The sequence below is a fragment of the Dendrobates tinctorius genome, unplaced genomic scaffold (assembly GCF_039654945.1).
Source record: "Dendrobates tinctorius isolate UK_male_01 unplaced genomic scaffold, ASM3965494v1 ptg000002l, whole genome shotgun sequence".
Taxonomy (NCBI): domain Eukaryota; kingdom Metazoa; phylum Chordata; class Amphibia; order Anura; family Dendrobatidae; genus Dendrobates; species Dendrobates tinctorius.
Window position 1 is genome coordinate 240,683 of NW_027361670.1, and position 22,296 is coordinate 262,978.

General features: G+C 47.8%; 1 protein-coding gene across 3 annotated transcripts in view; it reads left to right on the forward strand.

The window, feature by feature from the left end:
• The window catches only part of NLGN2 (neuroligin 2), a 297,004-nt gene that overhangs the window by 50,137 nt on the left and 224,571 nt on the right, over positions 1-22,296 (forward strand). The window lies entirely within an intron of this gene.

A 22,296-nucleotide genomic window follows, 5' to 3' on the forward strand; every position in this document is an offset into this window, starting at 1 on the left:
TGCGCAAAAACACAGCACAAAAAAATGCAAGTGTGAAACCAGCCTGAGCAAACGATAGGGCCCACACTGACTAGACAGGACAGGAAAGGAAAGACACTGTCTGCAATCATGCAAAAAACTCTGCTAAAAGTCCAACACATCTGATGCACAAAAACACTGAAGTCGCACGACTTCGCCCCCACTATATCAGCACTCAGGTATATTCTGAAAGCAAAGCAAAAAGAGACCAATATAACGGGACAAGACAAACTGGCACAAGCAGTAACATATGGGCGGTGATTCAGCACAGCCCCAGCTGGAGTAGGCTGACCCGCACAAAGCTGAGATAGACAAAACCAGATCAAATGCAAACAGAATAGCAAATGAATCACTTAGCTGAACCATGCAGGGAAAGAGCAGGAGACATCAGACCTCAGAAGGGACAGGAAGAAAATCACCAGAAGGGATAGAGGGAGTCAGCTGTCTTAAATCCCAATCTGAAACCCCAGATCTCCAATCGTCTTCCTCATTATCAGGTGGCAAGCCTCTGTCAATCAGATCAGCTCCATTACCTCCAGTAACCACCAGAGGGAGTCCAGAAAGAGAACTCGCAACCCTTCTGTCAATCTGACCAGCTCCACTACCTTCAGTAAAGCCAGAGAGAGAATTCACAACAGGTAGCTGTGTGATGGTGGTGGTCAGATGATGGTGATAGCTGTGTGATGGTGGTGGTCAGATGATTGTGATAGCTGTGTGATGGTGGTGGTCAGATGATGGTGATAGCTGTATGATGGTGGTGGTCAGATGATGGTGATCACTGTGTGATGGTGTTGGTCAGATGATGGTGATAGTTGTGTGATGGTGGTGGTCAGATGATGGTGCTAGCATTGTGATGGTGGTGATCAGATGTTGGTGATCACTGTGTGATGGTGGTGGTCAGATGATGGTGATAGTTGTGTGATGGTGGTCAGATGATGGTGATAGCTGTGCGATGGTTGTGGTCAGATGTTGGTGATCACTGTGTGATGGTGGTGGATAGATGATGGTGATAGTTGTGTGATGGTGGTCAGATGATGGTGATAGTTGTGTGATGGTGGTCAGATGATGGTGATAGCTGTGTGATGGTTGTGGTCAGATGATGGTGATAGCTGTGTGATGGTTGTGGTCAGATGTTGGTGATCACTGTGTGATGGTGGTGGTCAGATGATGGTGGTAGCTGTGTGATGGTGGTCAAATGATGTTGATAGTAGTTTTATTGTGGTGGATGGTAGTGATTGTCCTAGTGCAGTGGTGGTGGTCGTGTGATGGTGATAGCGTTGTGATGTATGTGTGTGTGTGTATATATATATATATATATATATATATATATATATATATATATATATATATATATCAGTTGTGGCCAAAAGTATTGACACCCCTACAATTCTGTCAGGTAATACTCAGTTCTTCCTGAAAATGATTGCAAACACAAATTCTTTGGTATTATTATCTTCATTTAATTTGTCTTAAATGAAAAAACACAAAAGAGAATGAAGCAAAAAGCAAAACATTGATCATTTCACGCAAAACTCGGGCCAGACAAAAGTATTGGCACCCTCAGGCTAATACTTGGTTGCACAACCATTAGCCAAAATAACAGCGACCAACCGCTTCCGGTAACCATCAATGAGTTTCTTACAATGCTCTGCTGGAATTTTAGACCATTCTTCTTTGGCAAACTGCTCCAGGTCCCTGATATCTGAAGGGTGCCTTCTCCAAACTGCCATTTTTAGATCTCTCCACACGTGTTCTATAGGATTCAGGTCTGGACTCATTGCTGGCCACCTTAGAAGTCTCCAGTGCTTTCTCTCAAACCATTTTCTAGTGCTTTTTGAAGTGTGCTTTGGGTCATTGTCCTGCTGGAAGACCCATGACCTCTGAGGGAGACCCAGTTTTCTCACACTGGGCCCTACATTATGCTGCAAAATTTGTTGGTAGTCTTCTGACTTCATAATGCCATGCACACGGTCAAGCAGTCCAGTGCCAGAGGCAGCAAAGCAACCCCAAAACATCAGGGAACCTCCGCCATGTTTGATTGTAGGGACCGTGTTCTTTTCTTTGAATGCCTCTTTTTTCTCCTGTAAACTCTGTTGATGCTTTTGCCCTAAAAGCTCTACTTTTGTGTCATCTGACCAGAGAACATTCTTCCAAAACGTTTTAGGCTTTTTCAGGTAAGTTTTGGCAAACTCCAGCCTGGCTTTTTTATGTCTCGGGGTAAGAAGTGGGGTCTTTCTGCGTCTCCTACCATACAGTCCCTTTTCATTCAGACGCCGACGGATAGTAAGGGTTGACACTGTTGTACTCTCGGACTGCAGGGCAGCTTGAACTTGTTTGGATGTTAGTCGAGGTTCTTTATCCAACATCCGCACAATCTTGCGTTGAAATCTCTTGTCAATTTTTCTTTTCCGTCCACATCTAGGGAGGTTAGCCACAGTGCCATGGGCTTTACACTTCTTGATGACACTGCGCACGGTAGACACAGGAACATTCAGGTCTTTGGAGATGGACTTGTAGCCTTGAGATTGCTCATGCTTCCTCACAATTTGGTTTCTCAAGTCCTCAGACAGTTCTTTGGTCTTCTTTCTTTTCTCCATGCTCAATGTGGTGCACACAAGGACACAGGACAGAGGTGGAGTTAACGTTAATCCATGTCAACTGGCTGCAAGTGTGATTTAGTTATTGCCAACACCTGTTAGGTGCCACAGGTAAGTTACAGGTGCTGTTAATTACACAAATTAGAGAAGCGTCACAGGATTTGTCGAACAGTGCCAATACTTTTGTCCACCCTCTTTTTTTATGTTTGGTGCGGAATTATATCCAATTTGGCTTTAGGACAATTCTTTTTGTGTTTTTTCATTTAAGACAAATTAAATGAAGATAATAATACCAAAGAATTTGTGTTTGCAATCATTTTCAGGAAGAAGCTGAGTATTATCTGACAGAATTGCAGGGGTGTCAATACTTTTGGCCACAACTGTAAATATACATATACAGCTCTGGCAAAAATTAAGAGACCGCTGCAAAATGTTCAGTTTGTCTGATTTTTCTCTTTATATTTTTGAGTAAAATGTAAATTTCTCTTTTATTCTATAAACTTCTGACAACTTGTCCCCGAATCTCCAAGCAATAAATTTTGTTTTTTTTTTCTGAAAAGGAGAAATGGTCACAATTAAAAAAAAAAGCCCAGGGCTTTCAGACCTCAAATAATGGTAAGAAAACAAGTCCATAATCATTTAGAAACAACAATGCTAATGTTTTACCTCAGGAAGAGTTCAGAGATCAATATTCTGTGAAATCCCCATGATTGTTAACCCCAGCTTTCCTGCGTCTTGGCTGCTTTCCTCCAGTCTCTCACACGGCTTCTGGGTGACCTTATGCCGCTCCTGGTACACATGTCAGCAGTTCTTCTTTGTCTGATGGCTTGTGACTCTCAATCTTCCTCTTGATTACATTCCAGGGGTTTCAATGGGGTTCAGGTCTGGAGATTGGGCGGCCATGGCAGGGATTTGATGTGGTGGTCTCTTAATTTTTGCCAAAGCTGTATATAATTGATCTGAAACATCGATATGATGGTGCTGACTTCCGCAGTGTCCTCATGTCAGTGTTGTCAGAGGGACACAGGTGTAAGGACATGCTGGGTCTATGATGGTTGTATTTCTATTCTGCAAAGCTTGCCATGCTTTCCATGCCTCCATCATCACTGGTTCACTTCTCCTCCATACTTTCTTGCTCTCTTGTTCAGCCGTTCTCACTCCAGTCCTTGCACGCTCCAATCAAACAGTGACTCAATGTTTTACTTGGCGAAGACCTTGGGTCGTTTCCAGAAGTTTGAAGGAAGGAATAGAGATGTATTAGGGGCATTAGACACCAAACCCTCTTGCACCTGCTGATGAGATGTTGTGTCTCCCAGGCTTTCCTTGTCTCGTGTGACCCCCCCCCCCATGTATGAGGCATTTTCTCCGTGTAGCTGTGCTCGTGTGAGAGATTTTCAATTTTTAACCGTACGTATCCTCCCTCCTGTTCATTGGGTCCAGTCATGAGTCCATCACTTCCGAAAGTCTTTTGTGCAGGTCGTTTCTCCTTCTTTCGCACATTTCTGAATATGTTGAGTTTGTATCTAAGGTTGGTAGTCACTTCCTAGAAGTGATGTCTCAGGATTTATTGACGTCTGCTCATCTTAGATTAGCATGCTCATCTTCTTCAATCTTCTTCATCACCAACATTGCCTGTCATTCTGTACAATTAGTACTTGACTTCTCATTAGACTGCAAACCTTGAGCAGGAACCTGCTGATGGTGGCCTTGCTTCTGGACATATTGTGTCACCATCTCCATGGGTTTGGCAAATCAATGGCTTGATAAAACCACTACCAATCCCCATCCATCTTGCTTGGTTGCTACATCCAAGAAGCCTCCGTCTCCAGTCCAGGTGCTGGTATCATACATGCACTTGTATTGAATCTCCGTGTTAATGACTATCTCGTCAGCTTGTTGCAGAATTTCGACGTGGATTTCAGGAATGTACTGAGAGCTCTTCTCCAATACTTTGGAGTAGTAGACAGATTACTGTTGACTTTAAGACCTTTTTAGGCCTTGTTATGTACCTATCGATCACATAGACAGTAGTGATGAGCGAGCGTGCTTGCCACTGCTCGATACTTGATTAAGCATCAGGGTGCTTAGGAACGCTTGAGTCCCCGCCCCACATGTTTCGCGACTGTTAGACAGCCAATAAACATGGAGGGATTGCCTAAGATTAAAGCAGGTATATATGCAGGGTTTAATTGTTACTTCAGAACTTGTATACAGCTGCTGCACCATCATAAAAGTCCTTTTCAGGGCTATATACATGCTCCATCATCTCAACAGGGTCATCATGTGGCCCTCACCCATAATTTTTAGAGGGTCATCGTGCGACTCTCCCTCTTAATTTTTCCAGTGAGTGTATGATGCTCTCCTTCATAATTTGTACAGGATGTGTATGAGGCCTACTACTACAATTCTCTTACATATAAACAGTCAAGGTCAAAAGTGTTGGCACCCTTGAAATTTGTACAAAAAATGAAATATTTCTCCCAGAAAATGTTTGCAGTAACACATGTTTTGTTATACACGTTTATTTCCTTTGTGTGCATTGGAACATCACAAAAAAACAGACAAAAAGGCAAATTGACATAATTTCACACAAACCCCTCAAAATAGTTCAATCGCTTCCTACAACTATCCACAGGCTGTTTACACCCCTCAACTGGAGTTTTGGAGCACTCTTGTTTTGCAAACTGCTCCAGGTCTGTCTTATTAGAAGGCGCCTTCTCACAACAGCGTTTGTAAGATTTCTCCACAGGTATTCAATGGGATTTAAAACGGGACTCATTGCTGCCACTTTAGAACTCTCCAGTGCTTTGTTTCCAAGTATGTTTGGGGTCATAGTCCTGCTGGAAGACCCATGACCTACGACACAAACTCAGCTTTCTGATACTGGGAACTACATTGCCACCCAAAATCCTTTGGTAATCTTCAGATTTCATGATGCCTTGCACACAGTCAAGGCACCCAGTTTCAGAGGCAGCAAAACAACCAAAAAACATCTTTGAACTTCCACCATATTTGACTGTAGGTACTGTTCATTTCTTTGTAGGTCTCATTCCGTTTTCGGTAAACAGTAGAATGATGTGCTTTACCACAAATCTCTTTGTTGGTCTCATCTGCCCATAAGACACTTTCCCAAAAGGATTTTGGCAAACTGAAGTCTAGCGTTTTATGACTCTCTGTCAGCAGTGGGGTCCTCCTGGGTCTCCTGCCATAGTACTTCATTTCATTCAAATATGAATGGATAGTTCGAGCTGCCACTGTTGCCACCTGAGCCTGCAGGAAAGCCTGAATTTCTTTGGACCTTGATTGGGGCTGATTATCTACCATCCAGTATATCCTGCCTTGCAACCTTTCATCAATTTTTCTCTGCCATCTATGTCAATCGCGATTAGCTTCCGTGCCATGGGTTGTAATATTCTTGATCATGTTGCTCTCATGTCCTCAGACAGTGCTCATCTCCTCATCTCTTCTTTCTCCTGTCCATGCTTAGTGTGGCACACAGACACACAATGCAAAGATTGAGTCAGCTTTCCCCGTTTAATAAGGTTTCAAGTGTAATTTTCATATTGCCCACACCTGTTACTTGCCTCAGGTGAGTTTGGACTAGCATCACATGTTTCAAACAAAGTTGTTTACCCACATTTATGGAAAGGTGCCAACAACTTTGTCCTGCCCATTTTGGGGGTTTTGTGTAAAATTATGTCCAATTTGCCTTTTTTTTCCTTGTTAAATTTTTGTGTTCCGATAAACACAAATGGAATAAACATGTGTTTAACAAAACATGTAATTGCAATAATTTTCTTGGAGGAGACCATTCTGGAACAATTTTGTCATCGCCACATAATGTGGGACATTCTGAGATGTTGTGCCTGTTCCAAATCAAACTGTAAATTTAAAATACGTGCGCGGTAGAGACCCGCTGATACATTAAGAATCAAAGCAGATCTCTCTTCATTACATATCTTGGTCGGGGTTTTATAGGTTATTAGTATTCATGTATTGTAACAATATAATTGGCTCATCTTATCTCTAACTATGTGCTGGCATTAGCATACATACTTCTAATTGGCTAAGTTAACACTGTTGACACCCAGCTTGTGTTCTAGGGGTCCTCCTAGCCTCTAAGTGTTGTTTCTCTCACTTTCCTAGTTTTTTCTAAGTCCGTTACACAAAGAACTTCCTAGCCGGCGTATCTGATCTGGGAAGGTCTGTGGTTATTTTTGTTAGGGCTAGCGGAAGGCACCACATAATAAAATAATAGTAAGGTGCGTTTGCAGCCTGGGGTCCACTGTGCAGGGGTGGTAAACTGCTGCTTAGTAATGGTGGAAGTATAAAGCGGTGTACAAAAGGTCACACATGGGTTAACGTCACCCAGTGTGAACAGAAGCGAACTCTGTTAACTCACAGAGCTGCGCTACCGCAGAACATAAATGCCGGAGCCTGTTTAGCTCACAGAGTCCGGCCACGGAGTGCACAGAATGCTGTCACAGAACTCTGCCCCTCTAGACCTTCTGAGTGCGCGGCGTCGCACCTGCGGACGCCTGTTATGATTGAGTCACCGTAGGAGGCAAAAACAGAAATGTTAGCTAAGTCCAGAAAACCAGAGAAGTTGGCAGCTATCGGATTGCAGACCCCTGAACCTATCAACACAACTAGCAGTAGCCATGGGGGGTTCCTACGATGCCCTAGACCCCTCGATCACAGCCGGAGAATTAAATAGGCCTAAAGAAAGAAAGGGGAAATCTAAACTGCCCCAGAGCAGACCCCAAAGCAATAGGCAGCCCCCAACATATAATGACGGTGAAGCAAGATGAAAATACTAACACAGACAGAAAGATAGACTGAGCAAAGAGGGGCCCAAGCTAACTAGATAGAAAAGGACAGGAAGGCTGCTGTCTGCAATCCGTGAAAAACCCTAAGAAAATAAGAGCCAACAGACTGACAGTGAAAAAGGCCCTGAAGACGCTAGGCTTCAAAAAAGCTATGTCAGTACTCAGGAATATACTGAAGACAGAGCTACAGGCAAAAGGAGATTCAGCTCACCCCAGCAGGGAATGGCAGAATACTGAAAAGCAAGGAAAACAAAAAACAAAACAAGCTAACAGGCAAAACAGAAAACTTATCTTTAGAGGAGCAGGAATCAGACTGGTGTCCTAGAAGTCCACAGAGAAATCACCCGCAGGGCAGAAGGGCGTCGGCAGCCTTATATCCAGTCCGTGACTCCACTCAGCCAGTCATCTTCATTAGACTCAGGTGCCTGATAATCAGGCTCATTACCTTCCTTTACCAGAATAGGGAGTTCACCAGACCCCAGTGGCGAAGGGGAAAATGAACTCACAACAGACGCCACTATAGACGCTGACTATGGAGTATCGAGCACGTGCACCGTGGCGTGCCGAGTCACCGGTGGACATTGATGCCTGTCTCAGACTCTGTCCTACCTACACCTAAGCCTGGGCGCTTAACAGGCTAGGCTGCACAACACATGCGTACCAAGGGTAGGGTTTTCAAATGAGTCATTCACCAGAGACATTCATACATGCATACAACACTCACTCCTCATAGTCTGATAATGCAGTCTATACTAGCGCATGGCCGAGCGGCCATGCAAACCTTTTATAGCAGCGTCCTTCCAGGACCTTCCTGACCTTTCTGATGGTCCAATCTGAGCTGGAGAAGGACCTGAGCGTGTGACCTCCGATCTCCAATGAGAGATCGTCCCACGGGTATGCTCAGTAGACCGAAAGGAGGACTTAGTCCCTGGAGTGGCTCGCTGCTGACCAGCATGCGTTGCTATAGCTGGACCAGAGGTGTCAGCAGCAACCAAGCCCACAGAGCTGGTTTGAGCAGAGCGTCGGGATCGATGAGTCTGCTGAGCAGTCTCCTCTGTGGCTGACGGAGAATGGGAGACCGCCAAATGCAAGGCCCGGGTTCCTGCTGTGCAGCGGCAGGAACGTGACGCCTAATAATTTGGCCTTACCCGCTGGGTAGCCTGCATGTTCTCACGTACAGCCTGAGTCAGCTCCTGTAGGCGGTCCCGGAATTCCAGCACATAGGGTACAATAGGTACCCCTTCTGTGAGGCACTCCCCTTCCCAGTGTTCCAGCACTAAGTCTAGGGGTCCCCTTACCCGTCTCCCGTATACCAGCTCGAACGGTGAGGACCCCGTGGATTCTTGGGGCACCTCCCGATAGGCAAACAGGAGGTGTGGCAAGAATTTCTCCCAGTCCCTGTAGGTCCTGGTAAAAGTCCCAATGAGCTGTTTTAATGTCCCGTTAAAGCGTTCACACAACCCATTGGTTTGTCGGTGGTACGGGGAGCTTCTAATGGACTTTACGCCACACAGCTTCCACAGTTGGTTGGTCACCTCTGCTGTAACTGGGTACCCTGGTCCGAGATAATCTCCCGGGGAAATCCAACCCGTGAGAACACCTGGAGCAAGGCGGCCGCCACCGTCTCTGCCAGTATGTTAGGTAACGCAACTGCCTTTGGATACCGTGTGGCATAATCTACCACTGTCAATATATACTTTTTCCCGGACGGATTGGGTTTGGCTAATGGCCCTATCAGATCGACCGCTACTTGGCTAAATGGTTCCTCCACAATGGGGAGGGGGCGTAATTTGGCCTTGCATCGATCCCCCCTCTTGCCAATGCGCTGACAACTGTCACAGGTCTGGCAGTACTGATGAACATCATAGGTTACCCCCGGCCAAAAGAAGTTTTGTGTGAGACGATGCCTGGTGCGACTGACGCCGAAGTGCCCGGCCAAGGGTATATCATGAGAGATTCACAGTAACTCCTGCCTATACTTCTTGGGAACTACCAGCTGTTGTTTTATAGTGGGGCTCGTCCCTGTGTGGTGCTGCTCTGTGATCCGGTAGAGGAGTCCCTGCTTCCATACAAACTGTTCCCCTTCCAGTACTCCTCTCCCCTCCTGTGCCTTCCCACGATATCCCTCTAATGAAGGATCCTCAAGTAACTCCCTCTTAAATTCATCTGGGGTGGCCCAAGAAATGTGTCTGGCTATGGGAATACGTGCAGGGCTGGGATGTCTTACCTGGGCCTCCTCTGAGTGTGATTCCACCTCCGCAGCTCGAGCTTGTCTGCGGGTGGTCACAGGATAGGTCTCAGCCAGAGAGGCCACCGAGAATGCAGACAACATGGGCCCCAAGTCATTTCCCAGCAAGACGTCTGCAGACAAATCCGCCATCCCCGACTCCGCAGTTCAGGTGAATCCTGGCAGTGAGTAGTCGATGTATAGCTCCTCCTGCTACACGGACTGCCACTGTCCGGTCCGTCTTCTCTTGGTCCCTGACGAGATGAGGCTTCACAAGGGTCAAAGTTGCCCCGGAATCTTAGTCCCTGCATACGTTTCCCATTAACCCACATGACCTGTCGATGCTGTTGTCGATTATCTGCCCTGGCTGCCTGCACGGGGTCTACTTCATGCAGTACTTCCTCCATCTCTTCCACCCCTTGGTTAGTCGTAGCCCCCAATGCCGGGTCAGCTTCGCCTTGGTAGCAGTGTACAGCAGCCCGGCTGAAGGTAGCTGTTTCCGCCTTTGGCCACTGGGTATGCTGAGTCCGGTTGGGGCATTGTCTTTGCAGGTGGCCCAGCTGACGGCAGGTGTGGCATCGCGCCCCAGGGGGACTGTGGTAGGCCGGGTTTCTAGCTGGTCCCCCTACAATCTTCGGTGGCTTGGGGCCCTCCAGGTCCATGGGCGGGCCCCTAGTGACCACCTTTGATCCGGAGAACTGCGGCCTCCTGGCATCATGATGTTCATCGGCCAGACGAGCAGCTTCCTCAAGAGTCGTTGGCCGCCTGTCCCGAAGCCATTCCTGTGTCTCGGGGTTTAGTCCATTAAAGAATCGTTCTAACAGGAAGAGCTGGAGGACGTCCTCCTTAGTGGTTGCTTGGCTCCCTTGTACCCACTGTAGCAGTGACCGCCGTAATTTACAGGCCCATTCAGCGTGGGTATCGGTTACACGTTTTATAAGTCCGCGGAACTTTTAGCGGTAGGCCTCTGGTGTCAGCACATACCGGGCCAAGATCAGTTCTTTGATCCGCTCATAGTCCATACAGTCCTCATCAGGTACCGTGCGATAGGCGTCCGCTGCCCGGCCTGTCAGCTTGCTGGCCAGAATCTGAACCCGTTCCTCCGGCTTCACTTGATGAAGGGCACACTGCCGCTCAAAGTCCTGCAGAAAGCCATCAATGTCTTCCTCTGCCTCCCCCAACTGTCGGAAGGCATTATACTGGATCTTTTTGTGGCTTACTGTTGAAGGTACCTGGTCGAAGGCCAGAGCTCCCCCTGCTCGCTGGCTCTCCTCTCTCCGCTCTGCCATCTCCATCTTGGCCAGCTCCACTTTGGTCCGCTCTGCCATCTCCATCTTGGCTAGCTCTATCCTGGTTCGCTTGGCCATCTTTTCCTTCAGATCAGTACGCACATCAGCCATCACCTCTCGTATGATCTCTACTGCAGGGTTTAGGCCATAGAACGCCAGTCTGTTCTTTACCTCCCTCTGGAATTCGGTCTCCTCCACATTCACATTGGGGGGCGCTGCACTGTCGTGTTCCATGATCGCTGCTATCAAATCAGATTTTGTTTTGTTGCTGGCGATCAACCCTCGGGGTCCACCAGATCTTTTAATGTAGTCCTCTTTAACTTCTGGTAGTTATTTTCCATTCATTCCTTTCCTCCTGTAGAAAGGGTATCAAATCCCGCTGTCTGCCACCAGTGTAACGGGGTCTACCAAGCTGGGGTACCTCTTTTAGTACCACACCGCGATTTCGGAGGTCTGTTCTGCGTTGGCTGGAGTCTGAATGAATCTCGCTGGCTGGAATTCCTTGGTTACATGGGCGCATTTAAAAGATCACTGCTTCTCCATGTATTTCCAGTCTGACAACACTTTACTCACAGGACACAGAATATATCACACAGATACAGAGGGCCGGCCAATAGAAAAGCGGCAGGCCAGACATGCATTACAAAAGCCGCAGGTGGCCAGAGCCTGCCGATGTTTACTGTGGGAATTACAAAGGTGGGGGGAGGGCGGACAAAAGGGGAATGCTGATGCATTAGGGACATGCATCTTACATAGAACCTATTATCCATACATATAACTGCACAACATTTTCTGGGTGCTGAGTGGTTCTGTAGCACGTAACACAGGTTTTCATGGGAGAGACTAACACGAGAATCGTGCGAGTCTCTCGCAAGTGAGTATGAGCCCTTAGGGCGTCTATCAGACCCCCCTACATTACAAACTCATTGATAAAAATTAAAATGCACACACATAAAAAACACTGTACTTGACTAAAGACTCCCCCACACTATCCCTCGGTCACCCATTTATTCTGAAAAATGTTCCCAAGAAGCTCCTCCAATGTAGTCCACGCTCCTCACATTCGGTAAAAAACTGCTATTCACAGGCGCTGGGTAGTAACGACAACTCTCATCAGAGCCGCTGACTCAATGCTGCACTCATGGAGAGCCAGCGGTTGGTGTAGTTTTATTTTCCCCTCTGCTATGTCATCTACTGGAGTCATTGGCGACGGTGAAATAGGTTAGACACGGTTTGGCTATTAAGGGGTGGAGGAGGCATTTTTCTTTCTCTTTTATTTTGCTTTATATACAAGTCATTATACAGGAAAGAAGGCTTCCTGACATTTTTTCTTGTAAAATCCACTTTTCTTCGGTTTTGTATGTTTTATTGTCACTCATTAAAGTGGGCTAATACTCTGACAACTTTGTTCTCACCAGAGATGGTTCCAGGCATCTTCCCCATGCTGTTCCCATGCCATTTGAACACTGTTTCCATCCATTTCAGTGAATTTCCTGCCCCCCCCAGTTAGGGTCATGCAGAAAAATGCCCGCGTTTCCCATTGATTTCCATTATGCTCGTTACTTGAGTCGAGCACTGGAGCAGCACAACATGCTCGATTCGAATAACCAGCAACCGCATTTTAGTACTCGATCATCGCTAATAGACATCAATAAGCAGATTTCCAGTGTTAGGTTGCCATAGTGCCAGAAGACTTATTGGTAGAGCCTATCTCCTATACATTGACCAGGTCAGCTTTACGGATCAGGTTATACATGATAATGGTGGTCAGTGGCTTTAGGAGAAGGAGGTTAGGCTGTGTGAACGCGGTCAGATGAGAGACTTCCTTAGTGCTGGTCGGTCGTAGGAGCAAGTCTGTGCAGAAGCCATGTAATGTTAGGCATCCCGACCGAACATGGACCATAATACTGAGACCACCCCTTAAGACCAAAGCTGAACAGAAGATAGGTAGCAGGAGCGCTGGGCCTCTACACTCTGAGATACGGTGTCAGAATTTTTTCTCATACATTTTATGTATGGAATTGGAAAACATTTATTTCAGCCGCTGTAAAAAAAAACCTGAAAAACTGTAAGCCAATCACATACATACTGGAAATCATGGTGGAGTCTGTCACATTCAGAAATAATCTGGGGTACAGAAATATACAGTCTCATGGCAAGAGGGATCTTTCACTCAGTATCTACCTGCAGGAGAAGCCTCTGGATAATAGTTTCGGCAGTAAGGTACCCAGGGGAACTTCAGGATCACCACTAACAGTTAGGGGTCATCTGTCCCATTCATGGTAACGAAAGTCTTGCAAGTCTAAGAGGCAGCAACATTTAAAATAACAGACTCTGATAAAGTTATCCCAGAAGTCGAGTCATCATTACTGCTACATCAAGAGAGGCCGGTCGCTCCTCACTCTTGGGGAAACCGAGGGGGCACGAGATTAGCAAAAATCGCTAGGGACAAGACTAGATATGGAGCAAGAAGCGAAGAGCAGGAAAGGTAAAACTGCATAATGCGCAGTTGTGACCAAAAGTTTTCTGTCTGACGCAAGTTTTAATTTTCACATTTTGCCTCTTCAGAGTTTTTTGCTTTTGCCCTTTGGCCCAGTATTTGGATATTGGACTCTGGGCAGATCCTGACTGATGGCCGCCCATTCTTGCGTCATGACAGCTCGGAGCTATCACAAGTTCTGCGTTTTGTCGCTTTTTGTGGATTCACCACAGGTGGAATGAAATCTGGTGATTTTCCAGCTGTGGATACAAGATGTCAATGTTTTGTTCCCCGAGCTGCTTCGTTCTCACTTTTTCCTTGTGAAGTGATCTTCATGGGGGGGAAAGCATCCTCCCCACATTGTCCAGGGTGATGGAAGAAGTTGTTCTTGGAGTGGGTTCATATCCCATTCTTTATTCCTAGCCGTGTTCTCAGGTATAATTGAGAGTGATTCCCTCCATGGATGAGAAGCCTCCACACATTGTGAGTGACCCCCTCTGTGGATGAGAAGCCCCCACACATTGTGAGTGATCCCCCTCCATGGATGAAAAGCCCCCACACATTGTGAGTGATCCCCTCCATGGATGAGAAGCCTCCACACATTGTGAGTGACCCCCTCTGTGGATGAGAAGCCCCCACACATTGTGAGTGATCCCCCTCCATGGATGAAAAGCCCCCACACATTGTGAGTGATCCCCTCCATGGATGAGAAGCCTCCGCACATTGTGAGTGACCCCCTCCATGGATAAGAAGCCCCCACACGTTGTGAGTGATCCTCTCCATGGATGAGAAGCCCTCACACATTGTGAGTGACCCCCTCCATGGATGAGAAGCCCCCACACGTTGTGAGTGACCCCCTCCATGGATGAGGAGCCTCCACACATTGTGAGTAATCGATTCAAGGATGGGAAGCCCCCGAACATTGTGAATGAGCACCTCCATGGAAGAGAAGTCTCCGCATATTGTGAGTGATCCCCTCCATGGATGAGAAGCTCCCGCACATTGTGAGTGATGCCCTCCATGGAAGAGAAGCTCCAGCACATTGTGAGTGATGCCCTCCATGGATGAGAAGCCCCCGGACATTGTGAGTGATCGATTCAAGGATAGGAAGCCCCCACACATTGTGAGTGATCGATTCAAGGATGGGAAGCCCCCGAACATTGTGAGTGATCCCCTCCATGGATGAGAAACCCCCGTACATTGCGAGTGATCCCCTCCATGGATGAGAAGCCCCCGCACATTGTGAGTGATCCCATTCATGGATAAGAAGCCCCTCGCATATTGTGAGTGATCCCCTCCATGGATGAGAAGCCCCCACACATTGTGAGTGATCCTCTCCATAGATAAGAAGCCTCCGCACATTGTGAGTGACCCCTCCATGGATGAGAAGCCACACACATTGTGAGTGATCCCCTCCATGGATGAGAAGCCGGCACACATTGCGAGTGCCCCTCCATGGATGAGAAGCCCCCACACATTGTGACTGACCCCTCCATGAATGAGAAGCCCCCACACATTGTGAGTGATTCTCTCCATGGATGAGAAGCCCCCACACATTGTGAGTGATCCCCTCCATGGATGAGAAGCCCCCACACGTTGTGAGTGATCCTCTCCATGGATGAGAAGCCCTCACACATTGTGAGTGACCCCCTCCATGGATGAGAAGCCCCCACACGTTGTGAGTGACCCCCTCCATGGATGAGAAGCCTCCACACATTGTGAGTAATCGATTCAAGGATGGGAAGCCCCCCGAACATTGTGAATGAGCACCTCCACGGAAGAGAAGTCTCCGCATATTGTGAGTGATCCCCTCCATGGATGAGAAGCTCCCGCACATTGTGAGTGATGCCCTCCATGGATGAGAAGCTCCAGCACATTGTGAGTGATGCCCTCCATGGATGAGAAGCCCCCGGACATTGTGAGTGATCGATTCAAGGATAGGAAGCCCCCACACATTGTGAGTGATCGATTCAAGGATGGGAAGCCCCCGAACATTGTGAGTGATCCCCTCCATGGATGAGAAACCCCCGTACATTGCGAGTGATCCCCTCCATGGATGAGAAGCCCCCGCACATTGTGAGTGATCCCATTCATGGATAAGAAGCCCCTCGCATATTGTGAGTGATCCTCTCCATAGATAAGAAGCCTCCGCACATTGTGAGTGACCCCTCCATGGATGAGAAGCCACACACATTGTGAGTGATCCCCTCCATGAATGAGAAGCTGACACACATTGTGAGTGACCCCTCCATGGATGAGAAGCCCCCACACATTGTGACTGACCCCTCCATGAATGAGAAGCCCCCACACATTGTGAGTGATTCTCTCCATGGATGAGAAGCCCCCACACATTGTGAGTGATCCCCTCCATGGATGAGAAGCCCCCACACATTGTGAGTGACCCCTCCATGGATGAGAAGTTTCCATACATTTTGAGTGATCCCCTCCATGGATGAGAAGCCCCCACACATTATGACAGACCCCTCCATGGATGAGAAGCCCCCACACATTGTTCGTGATCCTCTCCATGGATGAGAAGCCCCCACACATGGTGAGTGACCCCATCCATGGATGTGAAGCCTCTGCACATTGTGAGTGATCCCCTCCATGGATGAGAAGCCCCCACACATTGTGAGTGATCACCTCCATGAATGAGATACCCCCTCACATGGTGAGTGACCCCATCCATGGATGTGAAGCCTCTGCACATTGTGAGTTATCCCCCTCCATGGATGAGAAGCCCCCACACATTGTGAGTGACCCCCTCCATGGATGAGACGCCCCCGCACATTGTGAGTAATCCCCCTCCAAGGATGAGAAGCCCCCGCACATTGAGAGTGACCCCATCCATGGATGTGAAGCCTCTGCACATTGTGAGTGATCCCCTCCATGGATGAGAAGCCCCCACACATTGTGAGTGATCCCCTCCATGAATGAGATACCCCCTCACATGGTGAGTGACCCCCTCCATGGATGAGAAGCCCCCGCACATTGTGAGTGATCCATCTCCATGAATGAGAAGCCCCCACACATTGTGAGTGATCCCCTCCATGGATGAGAAGCCTCTGCACATTGTGAGTGATCCCCTCCATGGATGAGAAGCCCCCACACATTGTGAGTGATCCCCTCCATGGATGAGAAGCCTCTGCACATTGTGAGTGATCCCCTCCATGGATGAGAAGCCCCCACACATTGTGAGTGATCCCCTCCATGGATGAGAAGCCCCCGCACATTGTGAGTGATCCCCTCCATGGATGCGAAGCCCCCACACATTGTGAGTAATCCCCCTCCAAGGATGAGAAGCCCCCGCACATTGAGAGTGACCCCATCCATGGATGAGAAGCCCCCACACATTGTGAGTGATCCCCTCCATGAATGAGATACCCCCTCACATGGTGAGTGACCCCATCCATGGATGTGAAGCCTCTGCACATTGTGAGTGACCCCCTCCATGGATGAGACGCCCCCGCACATTGTGAGTAATCCCCCTCCAAGGATGAGAAGCCCCCGCACATTGTGAGTGACCCCATCCATGGATGTGAAGCCTCTGCACATTGTGAGTGATCCCCTCCATGGATGAGAAGCCCCCACACATTGTGAGTGATCCCCTCCATGAATGAGATACCCCCTCACATGGTGAGTGACCCCCTCCATGGATGTGAAGCCTCTGCACATTGTGAGTAATCCCCCTCCAAGGATGAGAAGCCCCCGCACATTGAGAGTGACCCCATCCATGGATGAGAAGCCCCCACACATTGTGAGTGATCCCCTCCATGAATGAGATACCCCCTCACATGGTGAGTGACCCCATCCATGGATGTGAAGCCTCTGCACATTGTGAGTTATCCCCCTCCATGGATGAGAAGCCCCCCACACATTGTGAGTGACCCCCTCCATGGATGAGAAGCCCCCGCACATTGTGAGTGATGCACCTCCATGAATGAGAAGCCCCCACACATTTTGAGTGATCCCCTCCATGGATGCGAAGCCCCCACACGTGAGTAATCCCCCTCCAAGGATGAGAAGCCCCCGCACATTGAGAGTGACCCCATCCATGGATGTGAAGCCTCTGCACATTGTGAGTTATCCCCCTCCATGGGTGAGACGTTTCCACACATTGTGAGTGAACCCTCCATGGATGAGAAGCCCCCGCTCATTGTGAGTGGTCGATTCAAGGATGAGAAGCCCCCGAACATTGTGAATGAGCCCCTCCATGGATGAGAAGCCCCTACACATTGAGTGACGCCCTCCATGGATGAGAAGCCTCTGCATATTGTGAGTGATCTCCATGGATGAGAAGCCCCCGCACATTGTGAATGACCCATGTTGTGAATTCGCTTTCTGACCTCCCTTTGGTTATTACTGAAGGTAGTGGAGCTGGTCAGATTGACAGAGGGGTTGCGAGTTCTCATTCTGGGCTCCCTCTGGTGGTTACTGGAGGTAATGGAGCTGATCTGATTAACAGAGGCTTGCCACCTGATAATGAGGACGATGATTGGAGATCTGGGGTTTAGATTGGGATTTAAGACAGCCGACTCCCTCTATCCCTGCTGGTGATTTTCTTCTGCCTCCTGAGATCTGATGTTTCCAGCTCAGTCCCTGCATGTTCAGCTAACTGTTCATTTACTATTCTGTTTGCATTTGATCTGGTTTTGTGTGGTCAGCCAGCTCCGGCTGGGGCTGTGCTGAATCACCGTCCATGTGTTACTGATTGTGCCAGTTTGCTTTTGTCTCTTATTAGATTGGCCTCTTTTTGCTCTGCTTTCAGAATATACCAGAGTGCTGATATAGTGGGTGAAGTCGTGCTACTTCAGTGTTTTTTTGCATCAGACGTGTTGGACTTTTTGCAGGGTTTTTTGCGTGATTGCAGACAGCGTCTTTCCTTTCCTGTCCTGTCTAGTCAGTGTGGGCCCCATCATTTGCTCAGTTTATTTTCCTGCCTGCATTTGTGTTTTCGCCTTGTCTCACTGACAATATGTTTGGGGGCTATCTATTCCTTTGGGGTCTGCTCTGAGGGAGTTTAGATTTCCCCTTTCCTGCTTTAGGCCTTAGTTAGCTCTCCGGCTGTGCCGAGGCGTCTAGGATCATCGTAGGTATGCTCCACGGCTACTGCTTGTTGTGTGGATAGGATCAGGGGTCTGCAATCCACTTGTTACAAACCTCTCTGGTTTTCTGTGGCTTAGCTTGGGCTTGCTCTCCTCCTCGGTGACCCATTCATAACAGACCCCCTCCATGGATGAGAAGTCTCTGCACATTGTGAGTGATCCCCTCCATGAATAAGAAGCCTCTTTCGCCTGAGTCACATCAGATTCACCTTTTCTTTGTGTGTTCTAGTTCTGTTATTTTTGTTTGTCGGTTTTGGGTAACAGACTTTTCCTGCACTCTGTTTGTCTGCCCTATCACCTTTTGGGTGTAGCTTTAAATACATTCCCCTAATGGTGTTTCCTACTGGTGATGAACTTTGTTGAATTCATTCACTTTGCTGTAGTTTGTGTTGGTTGCAGTAGTTTTGTGTGTGATTCCTTTACTCCTCAGGGAATTCCTACTCTAGCGATCCTAGGAGCGGCTAAGGACATTCAGGGTAAGCTGAATGCGGGTGCCATTGTGTTACCTTAGGGTTCCAACTTCCATGGTTAGCAGGGACAAACCAGGGTCAGAAAAAGGCTTTTCTTACTCTGAACAGGGTTTTGTCAGGTTCAGGTATTTGTCCCCTGGTTTCTACGCTACCCGTGTGAATGTGCTTTAGCAGTCATAACATTATCAGCAGCCACTACAGCTGTTGTGTGCCAACAAGTCATCATGGACGCCCTGACCGCGCAATTGTGGTCTTTGTCTTTGGAAGTGGCAGACATCAAGCAGCCACAACAGCTTACATTTTCCACCTCTGCTCGGCAGTTTCTACTCCACCCTAATCAATCTGAGCCTAAGGTAAAATTACCGGACTGTTTTGACGGGGACTGAAGTAAATTTTCTTTCTTTTCTTCTTCATGGAAATTGTATTTTCATCTCTGTCCTACCTCTTCCGGATGCGTAGGTATTGTTTTCTCGTTGCTTCGTGGAGATAGTTCTACTTGGGCATTTTCTTTGCCTGAAGATTCTCCTGTGTTTTCCTCAGTTGATGGTGTTTTCTCTGCTCTGTGGCTCATTTATGATGACCCAGATCAGGTTGTGGTTGCTGAATCAATGATCGAGGTTGAGGGAAACTGTAAAGATGAGGACTACTGCTCTCCGTTCAGACGCTGGGCCGTAAAGACCTCCTGGAATGACCCAGCCCTCCACAGTCAATTCTGCCGGTGTCTCCATAGTAAGATATGTGATACGATGGTCTATATTCCCTCTCCGCTGTCCCTGGATGAGGCAATGTCTCTAGCGGTGCGCCTGGACTGACATCTTAGGGATAAGGACACATTTGAGACTGATTTCTCCCCCCCCATCCTACTGAAGCAGGAGAACCAATGCAAATTGGGGCCTACGGAGAGTCCAAGGAGGGATCTGTCCATGAAGGACCTGCTCGTTTCAGTCTGTACTGCCGTCGAAAGGGTCATGTAATGATTCAGTGTTTAAGATACAATAATTAATTTATTAAAGGTAAAGAGGATATAAAAAAAACATTAAGAAGTAAGGATACTGATTCTAACGATGCGAGGTTCTCTCTTATGCAAACTGATGGTTTTGCCTTAGGTATTGATCTCAGACAGTGCATTATGGAGGCTCAGAATAAAGGGCCTGTCACACTAAGCGATATTGCTAGCAATATCGCCATAACGTCACTGGTTTTTGTGACGTAGCAGCGATATTGCTAGTGATATCACTATGTGAGATACTTACCTCCGACCGGCTCCCCCGCTGATTATCGCTGATCGCGCGAGAACGTCCTGGACCGTTTCTCGTTGTCAGCTTCCTGCTGGGCTTCCTGTGGTGCTGACGAGCGACGCGTGGACACAGGCGGGAGGACGTCAGGATCGCCGCGTCTGACAGGTAAGTAACGACTCCCGACCGCTGCTATGTCGCTGGTGAGATCTGCCTGTGTGGCAGCTCACTAGCGACCACTTAGCAATGCACCAGCGATCCTGACCGCGTCACATCGCTGGTCGGGATCGCTGGTGCATCGATAAGTGTGACAATACCCTTATGCACCAGAGGGCTTACCACCCGGCAAGTTTTGTGTGTCTTCCTCGCTTCACAGTGATCTTCTTAACAAATTACATGACTCGGTGTTGGCTGGTCATCTGGATTTCTCTGCCACCTGCAGAGCCGTTTCCAGGTCCTTTTGGTGTCCAAGTGCTTGAAAGGACATGTATGAATATGTCCGTAAGTGCAGGATTTGCGCCAGGTCTAAAGACTTTCTCCAGGCATTGCCAGGGTTTCTTTTGCCTAACGAGGTTCCGTCTCTACCTTGGACCCACTTGGCTATGGATTTTGTCATGGATTTGCCTAACTCTGGTGGTAATACTGTCGTGTGAGTAGTGGTTGACCGTTTTAGCAAGAAGGTTCCTCTGCCAAAATTGCTATGGGTTTAGCTACTTAGCTCATTTCCCATGTCGCTAAACTACATGATGTTCCTGAGAACATTATTTCCGATAGAAGAATTCAATTTATGGCTAGCTTTTGGCATACCTTTTGCTCTAGGTTGGAATCTAAGCTTTCGTTCTCTATCAACTTGATACTAATGGTCAGACGTAGAGAATGAACCAGGAATTGGAACAGTATTTAAGATGTTTTGTCTCATCTAATCAGGAGGATTGAGTGGATTTTCTTCCTTTGGCTGAGTTTGAACTCAATAACTGCACCTCTACTGCTACCGGTACCTCGTCTTTTTTTGTTTTGCGAATTTTCATCCGGTTTTCAGAGATTTTTCTGGTTTGCTGTCTGCGGCTCCAGAAGAGGAAAGATATTCTTCTTGTTTGGTTAATATTTGGAGAGTGTTCTTCTGATAACTTGCGATGAGACAAAGAGAACTGCCAACTGCAGACATAAGAGGGCTCTTGTCTTTAAGTTGGGCGATTTTGTCTTGTTTCCATCTTAAAGTTCCATCCAGAAAATTTGCTTCTAAATTTGTTGAACCGTATAAGATAATCAAAATCATTAATCCGGTGACAGATAAGCTCCAACTCCTGGTTACATGGAGGATTAATAATTCTTTCCATATGTCTCTTAAAAAGGCTGATGGGACACTGGGTCCTCAGGACAGTGCTTAGGTGAACTTGGAGAATGACAAGGAGTATGAGATGGTGTGACGAACAGCGAGACTGGATAGCCTGTGCCACTAATATGTCACAGTCCCACCACTGACATGGGTATGTCAGCGGACGGGGAGGGATGCGACGCACTGCCGGCACACGGCTATCACAGGCACAGTGGGGGCTTATCTTAATTATCCCACTACCGGCACCATGTGACAAAAGTATACAGCAAGCTAATCTCGCGCTAACAATTTACCGCAGGGGGGTATTTTGGATGCCCCACCACTGCTAACAACCTTCCAAGAACTGCGGGGATTTATGTATATCCCACTTTCTCAGTTCCACTTTGGAACTCGCAGCTCTCCGGCGCCCCCTTTACCCTCAGGTCAGTCAGGGAACTGCACCTAGGATAATTAGTCGCCGGACGGGCTGCTTGTTGTGCACGGGCAATTAGACTACCGCAGTAAGGGAATTATCAATGCTGTGGCCGCAGCCCCCCTTATTCAGCATACAAGACCCTTCTGTACTGCCAACTAGCCCAACCAACCGTACACACCACGCTGCCACCAGCTCCGCTTTACTTAATCAAAGAGTTAATTAAGAGGGTCCATGGCAACCCCCCAAATTAGTAGCGATTATCTAACAAAGGTACATAGTTCGTTTCTTAGAGCATG